Source organism: Oreochromis niloticus, linkage group LG6 (genome assembly GCF_001858045.2).
Source record: "Oreochromis niloticus isolate F11D_XX linkage group LG6, O_niloticus_UMD_NMBU, whole genome shotgun sequence".
NCBI lineage: Eukaryota > Metazoa > Chordata > Actinopteri > Cichliformes > Cichlidae > Oreochromis > Oreochromis niloticus.
The window spans coordinates 30,375,798-30,385,644 of NC_031971.2; the positions used below are offsets into that span (position 1 = coordinate 30,375,798).

At 40.7% G+C, this 9,847-nt stretch overlaps 1 protein-coding gene across 7 annotated transcripts in view; it reads right to left on the reverse strand.

Annotated features, from left to right (window-relative positions):
- The window catches only part of add3a (adducin 3 (gamma) a), a 101,179-nt gene extending 91,362 nt beyond the window's left edge, over positions 1-9,817 (reverse strand). For 5 of the 7 annotated variants that reach the window (XM_025907906.1, XM_025907908.1, XM_019359750.2 and 2 more), the window contains exon 1: positions 9,621-9,816. The gene's annotated coding sequence lies outside the window, so the exon portion shown is untranslated. Of the gene's footprint in view, positions 1-3,768; positions 3,841-9,620 lie in introns of those variants that run through there. The other 2 variants (XM_025907907.1, XM_025907904.1) reach the window with 2 other exon arrangements.
- Positions 9,818-9,847: the final 30 nt, after the last annotated feature.

The window sequence follows — 9,847 nt, forward strand, 5'->3', positions numbered from 1 at the left end:
TTCCTGTTAAACCTAAAACCGGATTTAAAACCACATCATCCCAACAGAGTACTTTGAAAAATATTCCTAGGAACCACAAGAACAAAGTAGAATGGGAAGCAGAGCCTATAGCTTTCAGGCCCCGCTTTTATGGAAACAGCTCCCAGTTTGGATTCAGGAGAGCAGATTAGGCTCAACTTTGATAAAACTTGTTCAGGTCACCCTGATTTGCTGCACTGAACATGTCTTCGTCACTCACTGTTTATTTATACACCACTCTGCATTTATTCATTAGCGATTGTTAATCTCTGGCTCTCTAACAGTCCATCTTCCGTCCCTCACTCCCAAGCGGCCCTTCCCTGAGCCTGGTGCTGTGAGAGTTTCTCCCTGTCAAAAGGGAGTTTGTCCTTCCCACTGTCGCCAAATGCTTCCTCTCATGTGCTCTGTCTGTCTTTATGTCTGTAAAAAGCTGAACTGAAAATTACCTTTAAAAAAAACAAAAAACAAAACAAAAAAACCCTTTACAAAAAGTTATACTATAAAACAATGTCCAAATGCTACCACAATCTATACCACACAATATAGTGTCTTCTCCTAGCATACACAATGCCCAAGGGACTGTGTCCAGGGAGGAGACACAAATACGTTGGGGGTTGCACAATAAAGGGCATCCACCATAAAAATCTACCAACTGAGCTACAAGCTGTGTAAACCCCTTTATAATAAGGCAGCCATTAAGTAAAGTAAGTAGCTAGTGTTGGATAAATAATGGATACAATGATAAAGCCACCTGTAAAACATCATCATGCATCTTCTGTACCAGTATCACTGATTCAACTTAAATTAGGATTTTGTATGTTATTACTGAAAGACATTTCTACAATCTAAACAGTACCTGGTCATCCTCATTTCTTTACTAATACTTAAAACTGAAGGTGCAACACAATAATTCTGGCTTAGCTAGTGATGAGAAATAAAATTTGTGCTAAGAAAAACAGAACAAGGCAACTCACAAATCTAAATTGACATATCTACATGACTTGACAGGCTGTGAAATATAAATGCAGCTTTTCCTCGATCTTTGCTTAACGACTTTAGGGTGGATCTTTTCTTTATAAAAGAGCAATGTTGCAATCTGAATACACAGGATATTATGCAATATTGCTTCTTAAGTAACTTAAACTCATAGGATATAGCGAACACTGGATGTGATGGAGTGCAATCTGTTATCTTGCGACAGCCTGTTTATTTCTGTTCCGTCTCAAGAGGTTTCCCTCTATAATGACTGAGAGACTAATACGGGCAAACAATCCCACAACCAGTAAGATCTACAACAGATAGAGTAGCTTGGTGAGCCTGTGCTGCAACACAACAGATACATATATTTGTTTGCTTTTTTAATTTTCAGTTAGTATTAACCCATTTCAGAAACCCATGGACAAATTATAAAATTAAAGATGTAAAACTAGCATCTAAAAAGTAAGAAGCACCAGCAGCAAGAACAGGAACATAAAAATGTGCAGTTTACTTAAATTCAATGAAATCTAAAGGGAGCCCAGGTGTATACACATCAATGTGCTGTTCAAATTACACACTTGTACAAGTGTGTAATGTGCAAACAAACACACAAGCCATGCGCACACACAAGCTACCCGAACAACATGCTGTCGGGGCTAGTGAGCAGAAGGCATCACTAACAACATGCAGCAGCCCTCCAGCAAAGCTAATGCAGAGCAACAACAGCACAGTGTAAAAAACGCACTGCTCCTGTACATACAGTACCGTGATTTGTCTTGCAGAAACATTGACCTCGATACCAGACTGAGGTGGGAGTTCAGAATGAGGTAAGGTCCCAGCTTTAGTAATGACGTCAAAGCGCACATAAAACCTTCTGAAATGTTATACTGTATTCGTACTGGAGCTGTGGGGCACAAACTTAAAAGTTGTTTTAATGATAGCCTGAGCTGACCGAGTATTCGCTTTCAGGAAACTGTCAGATTTAAGGTAGAGTGCAGGTGATGAGCTACGTGCCTCTGTACATGCAACTGGTTTTTCTCCCCTTCAACGTCTTTTCCTCCATCAAGTCACACCAGGACAGTTCACCAGGGTTTAAACACGCAAAAATATGCAGTTGCTTAAATTTCAGTGAGTCCTTTCATAGCTATCTGACGTGTACACATTGTTTCAATGCATTCGGCATTTAGGGGATTTTTCTACGTGGGAACTTTTTCGACACTTTACCTGCGAGAAGGCAGATGTCCAACACAGTCGGATAGAAAAAGAAACAGTCTGCCGGATCCCTAGCAAAAAGTGTGTATGAGGTTCAGCTAAACTCATGTGAGAACAGAGCTGGGAACTGTGCAGAGAATTCACAGCAAGCAAGCAGGTGTAGCGGGTGTCACTCCTGCATGCCCAACCTACCCTATAAATAAATGTGAGTATAGGGCTCGGCATAGTGACATCACCAGCAAATACATTATCATTGTTTATGCAAATCCAAGCAGACAATGGAATATGTGGAGGTAGATGCTGCTTTTGAGTTTGAAAGTTAAATTGTGGAGATTGCCGACTTGTAAAATTACACAAATGTACAATACGGATCTGACGTGACGGAGCCAACGATGTACGGCTTGGTTAGCAGTTGGAAGAAAGAAAGACATCTTAGCAACATTTCAGAAATTATCTTGATCGCCCCATTGTCACGTTGGTGACTAATAACATGTAACTGTTGTGGTTACATGTCATAATGCTGTTGCTATGTTACACACCTTAGAAGTGGCAGTCACCTTGGCTGTAGCTACATGGCAGCATAGCTAGAATATAGGAAACTCTTTATACAGCTTCTGCAATACTGTGATGCTGCTCCACTGTTACACGTTAGACACACAGAAGTTTGAGAAAATGGGAAACCTGAACATCGGTAACTCCTAAAAATGAAGTGACCATTCTTTGTGTTCATATCCGTCAACCCCTCCTAATATCGCTCCTTTCCTCGTTTAGCTTCTCTCCGTGTCATGCTGCTGATACCGCTGCATCACACCTTATGACGGGTCATTTGGGTGTTTTTTGGGTGGTTTCTGACCTGATTCTTGAAACATTATCTGGAGTAAATACCACTATAATGTGATCAAGGTTGTTGCACATCTGACTATACCTAGTTATACGACTGTCAGACCTCGAGAGTACAATTCTACATAACTGCATCATCGATCCAGCAAACTGAAAGCATACTGCAGTTTAAAATATTCGTCTGCCTTCTTTGGCCACTTTTGAATTCACATTACAACAATCATGCAGCATGCATACAAGGCTGACATGGCCATGTGTAATCCAGCATGAGAAGAATTACAGTTTGGATTTGCTTAATTGTCTGTCACCAATGCCACCTTTAAATACAAAATTTCATTAAGACCAGCTTTGCACACGTGCTTAAAATAACATCAAATGACTGATGAGTGATCCCTGGGAAGCACAGGTGCAGGAAAACCACAGTGCTGACTGTGTGGGGTTCTCAGTGTCATTAAAACCAAAACAATAACAACTCTCACTGTATGCCATATAAACGTCAGCACTGTTTTGTAAGAAGACATTCAGATTCATGTCGCATCTTGTCACACACAGGCAAATATAGCAAACTAAAGCATGACTAAGAATAACAAACAGTTGCCAAAACACAAGCTCAAGGCCACACTTGACAGTGCTGACACTGCATTTTAGTCGAGCGCAAGAGTTTAGTAAACAAGCTGACCCAGATAGCGATAGGACAGAGGAGCACAGTACAGTACATACCCACACCAACACCAGGTTTCTGCAGCTAGCTGAGCTCAGTGCTCCTACTGTGATTTGTCACAGTGTGTGATATGACAATACCGTGGTGTGCCCCTGTGCGTTTCCACAAGGAGGAACTAAGCCAAGGGCGTGCCTAGCAGATGATGTGGTAAATGTAGCTGTTTGGTCACAGAGGCAATAAAGTGTGTTTCCTAAACAAACGAGGCCAACCAGAGTTCACTCTCTCACACACTTACTTTCACTTCATTTTTTTTTAAAATAAAAATACAGAAGTCACAAGTTAAATGATATCCAAGAATAAACAAAAAATAATTTAAAGAAAACTGTCAGAACCCAAATGGCCCACAAAAATACCACATTCAAATACAGTGGCCAAAGTGAGAAGTTAGCAACCAAGCTGGTACGAGTGTGTGTGTGTGTATGTGTGTGTGTGTGTAGGTTAATAATTGTTGGACCTTTTGCATCAGGAAAAACACAAACATTGTTTATTAACTGGATCCCAGAATTTCCACACAGTGTGTGAAAACAGAATTTCAGCTATTAGTCATAGCACTAGAAATAGCACTACTGCATCCTTTCCAGATCCCCTGGCAGCAAGGGGATCAACACCCATAATGACGGCATGAAGGCATCCATAGAAGCTACTCACATGACTGGAAACACACGCACACATAGATTAGGCTCCAATTAGGCTGACATGCACATGCTGTGAGGAATGGATTCAGATGACATGTCATTTTCTTCCCTTTGTCAGTAAATATGCAAAATGACACTCTGTTAATTGAGTAGATTCTGTGACCTGGAAGATTTCTCATCTAATCTCCATATTCATGCACAACCTCAGGGCACAGTAATGGGAAAATGGCCCACACCCCCACACCTTGCACACTCAAGCCAATGAAAACAGCAGTGTGGTTGTGTGACAGTGTTGCAACTACTTGCACTTTAAATTCCGATTACACCCACACATAAGCTACATAATCTACAAGTGCTACAAAGCACTGTTTTACTTATTTATTAGTTTCTTTTTAGTTGTATGAAGGGAACCTGTAAAGTAAGAATTTCATTGCTATGCGTAACCATTTGTGTTTTACGGTGTACATGACAATAAACTTATTGAATCTTGGTAGTTTCCAGCGGCAAACTTTTGGGATCTGAAACTTCTTGACCCGTATAGAGAGACTTTTAATAAAGCGACCACCGGGCGGTGGCTCATAGGAGCCATCGTCTGCCCCAAAAGTTCATTTGGCTCAAAGTCTCCTTCACCAGTGGTCACTGTCTGGCCCTGTTGCCATACTTCCTACACTCTAATATCAATGCAAACTCTTTCAAACTGCATCAGTAGACCCACTGTTGACCCCATGTCCAGCCTGTCCTCACACACATACACACAAAAGAAAATATACAGTGAAACTAATGCTGTAAATATCAACACGCATGCACATAATAATAAACACACCTCCCCTAAGCTGGATAGAAGTCATTTCGACTCCACGCTGGGTCAGATGCTTTCAGTGATTCATCCGCCCACAAGTGTATAATAAGGTTATTCTAACCCCACCCCGCTGGGACTTCTGGCAACCAAACAAATGTGCAATCTAAACACCCAGCCCACATGCGTATCTCATCAAACAGCAACGTCAGTGGATGCACAAAGGCATAAAACAAGGAACTGTTTGGCTCCGTCTGAGACCTCCGAGTCAGGGGAATCGACGAATAAAAATATGGAAGACTGAGGCCGGAGATTGAGCGTAACAAAAATGTAGTTTGCCGGGTTCTTTGCAAATTATTTTTGGATAATAAATTGATGTCATTGACTAAAAAAAACAGCTATTTTGTTTACGTTAACCCTCGAAGGAAAGTAGGCCAAATCGAGAATGGAAGAGGATAATGTTAATCTCCTGCTCCATAATAGAGCTGGCCATTTTTTCCTTTTCCATCAAGTCTTTTTCCTTTGCTACTTTATTAGTGTGTATCCTAAAGTGGTAACCCAGTAAATGTTTAACGTATAAGGCTCAACTGCTGAAAAGAACCACAGGGCATTGAAACCGAGTGGAGATTTGTACACAGACATCAATGGGACATTTTCATCAGCATGACTAGTGAATGTGCTGCCATGGATACTTGGCCTCGTATTACTGATGGCAAATAGTCTTGAACAAAGCACTAGGGTGGAAATTCCTGTATCTGACAAATATCCTTGCAATTAAACTAGCCTACTCATGCTAGTTGAGCTAGCCACAAGTCCCCCCCAACACACAAACATATCCCAAGTTGAAAGGTTTAAAGGTTGTGTATTTAATGGCCTAGTCATTTCAAAGTTGTCTAAGCTCATCTTGTTGATTTAAAATAATACCCATTTGTATTACAAATATATTTTAAATATCACTGGATTTTAGACAGAGAGGCTGGTCGATCATATCACTCAGTCCTACTCAAAACAATTTTCCATTCTGATAGCATTGTAGCTCAAATAATAATTTCTGTAAAACCAACAATAAGCCTTAAATTTCAGATTGAAAGTCTAAAAAGCCTTATTGTTCACCTGGGTAACAATACAGTCAAATTAAGATGCCACCGCAATACGTTTGCCACCTTGTCTCATTGGGTGTAATAGACACACATACACATGCTTGAACGGCATGGCGTTTCATCCTCTCCAACCTTGTGGGCCTCTATCCTGTCTGACCAAACCCAGAGCAGCTCGCTGAAACATGCCAAATGAATGACAGAGAGAGAAAAGAAAATCCAAGATGATAAAATTAAGCCAGCATGTGCGCAAACGCACACATTCCCCAACAAAAGGAAAACACTTGAGTCCAAGACTCAATCAATTTGCAGTGAGAAGGGAGAGTGGAGCCACATGTTTTTGATAAGTCCTCTAGCAGAGCAGGGTGAGGTAATGATGAAGTCATCTCTGTCCTCTGGACAGGTTCAAATTCACTGGGCTGTACGCATTTTAAATAGCTTTGGGCTCACAAACACGTATACGTTTTTCTTGTGTAGTTCTGCGCAATAAAAAGACTGCATAAAACATTGAGGTGTGCAGGAGGTATTAAGGCCAGGAAATAAAGGTGCACCAACATGTGCTCACTAAGCAGCTCCTAACATAAAAAAAAACATTCATCAATTACCTTCAGTCTTAATATCCGCCTCCTTGTTTTTCTGTTCCTTGTTTCCACACAACATTCCCAAGCAATCAAGACTTACTATAGACACGCCTCATTAACGGTCCCTACAGACTGCACCCACTCAACCAGTCACAGCCACTCTGTTATTAAGTCACTTAATCTATGAGGCTGTCAGTCCAGTCCCCCGCCACAGTGGACAGTGTACTTCCTGTGCCTGAGCATTCATCTGAAGATTAACTCAACTCAGTCATGTCTTGTGTTATTATAAAACCATTCATCAGGAGAGAAACAAGAGATCAGCTCAGACAGAAAGACAGCAGTTGTGTTGAACCCGAAGACTCCTGTCTGCTTGGTTCGTAAAGGTTCTACGTAAATGTAACTGTGTGCGCAGAATACAGGTAAACATCATAGGAATTTAATTCAGATCCAATGAAAGTTTAGTTAACAAGCTCCAATTTGCTTTCCACCACTATCTAGCACTAGCTGGTTTACGTCACTTTACCCATATTCATTTGACAGAAGCCACCACGATGAGTCATGAAGTACTGAAAGTCATATTGGTGGGGAAATCAAGTTAGATCACCTCCATGTTGCACCAATAACACCGTACAAGGAAGGGCATACAGTATAGTGCCATATGATAATAAAGGTAGATGTGCTGGTGGAAGGAAATTTGGGAGGAAAAACAGAAATCTTCAAAACAATATCAGGAAAGCATGACCGAGTTGTGTGAAAGCAAAGCTTTCTCATAAATTACCTGCAAAAAAGCTGGATAAACTGATAAATGTTAGCCATTTTTCCTCCCACACTGTCAAAGCCCAATAATCTGCAATATTCCTCTTCTTCAGTCAACTAACATTAGAACCGAGACAGAAACCTCACCATCTCTCCTCCCTCGAGTCTCCAGCAACTGCAATATTCATGAGGACCTTACGAAACACTTGGAGTAAAAAACACAAGAGAAAATGGAGTTTGCATCAGAGAGGATGTGCGGAGGTGGAGTAAAAATAAATATGGAATATGCTCGCTTTCCCCCCCTCTGTGCAGTCACTGGTCTGGGTTAAATAGCCAAGTTATAGAAAGTCCCTGAAGGATTTTGAAGTAGGGCCCCTTCGATCCGAGTAAATCAGAGAAAGAGGGGAATACCGTTTTAGATTTCAGGTCCATATGGCAAACATTCACAGCTTTTCAAAGAGCTCCACTGAGCAAAATAAAAGAGGGGAAGAAACAGAAACAGAAACAAAAAACCCGACATCAAGCACGTCAGAGTCCAGGCATTTTGGAGTCAATTATCATATTTGTGTGGGTCCCTTTTAGGTTCGGACAACCAGACTTTGGTGTGGAAATAAATATCCTTACAGAGCCTTTTCAGGTTGTGAAATATCTCATACACAGAGGTGCTGATGAGATGGGGTGACATAAAGGGCCAAAGAAAGCGAGAGAGGGATGGAGGAAGCTTTCTGAGGATAACAAAAAAAAAAAAAAAAAAAAAAAAGGAAAAGAAAAATATGGGGGAAAATGTGGGGAAATGCAAAAAAGCAATGAAAAGCAATGAAATATAAAGTCAGCTGCTGACCATTTAACTGCCCTTCAAGAAGCAAGCCTCGCCACATGACAGCTACTGTGACATAGGCTGTTATTGGCTGTGGGCAGGTATTTTGAACAGCCCCTACAGTGAGTGATATTCACTGTTTATTTAAATAAACCAGATATGAAAAGATATTTACTAGCCGAAGGCGCTTCTGCAGGAGAAGGAGCTGCCCAGTTAGACTTCAAAAAAGGCTTTACTGTGGGCAAAGCGGTACTCCCAGTTATAATAAAACTGAAGCTTGTTGTTTCCACTTACATCCAAAGAGCAAAAGTTCAGTTTTGCAAAAAAAAAAGGTTTATTTGCTTCTGAACCACAAGTCTTGATTGATGAAAATTTGCTAACAACTCTTGTTTTTTAAGCTATAAATTAAAAAAAACAAAAAAACCCCCAAAAACACAACAGGCCTTGTATGGTATTTCCTTTGGGTCAATGCTTTCAAAAGTAGTTCCTGAGGTCAGTTGTTTTTAATGTTCTTACGCATTCTGGATTTGGAGATGTCAGACTCAATGTGAAACTTTTTGTAGATGAAAAGAAAAAAATCCTGATTACAAGGATTTTGTTGTACGCTTTTAAAGTATTAGAAACCGGCTAAATGCTAAATATGTGTAGACAGGCATTAGCAATCTTTGAAAACACATACTGTATGTTGAAACTGGGGATGCTCCACATATGGCAGACATTGGCTCTGTTGACCGAAATTAGCTGATCAGGATTGGATTAACTGATGACAATGGGTTCTTTCTTTGTTTTTAAAGCTTTTATGTCGCATCAGCTGCAAGCTGGCTGGATGTTGGACGATGAAGTGATAAAAGGCATAAATAAAAGGGAAGAAAACAAACAATAAATTATTAATAAAGTTAGTTGTTGTAATTTCAACAGTTTTTTTTTACACTAGTGCAACCCTAATAGTAAAGCAGATACAGGACACTGAGTGCAGGTGCAGGAGGTACTACTATAGCATACTTGACCTTCAACTTTAAAAACTCACTGAAAAATGAAAGTGTTATAAATCACAATTATAAAAGGTCAATAAAAGGGCTCCCAAGCTAGAATGTTTTCAACTGTACAACTAAATAAATGAAAAGCTGTGTAGACCCACGGTACATGTATTATACACCAAACGTGAATACCTGCAATGAGGAGGTCTCGCGTTAGAAGCAGCCAGTAGATCTGCAGACGTGCACTTGTCCCCGACTCGCTCAGCTTCAGCTCAAACGAGCAGATGTCCGGTAACTTTCACTGACGTTCAGGCAGTAAGGTGGTGTTGACCCGCTCCCAGCGGGTAGAGCAGGCAGCACGCATGCTGTGGAGCTCATATGCCGGCTGAAGCGGAAACACGACATCAGCTCACAATATA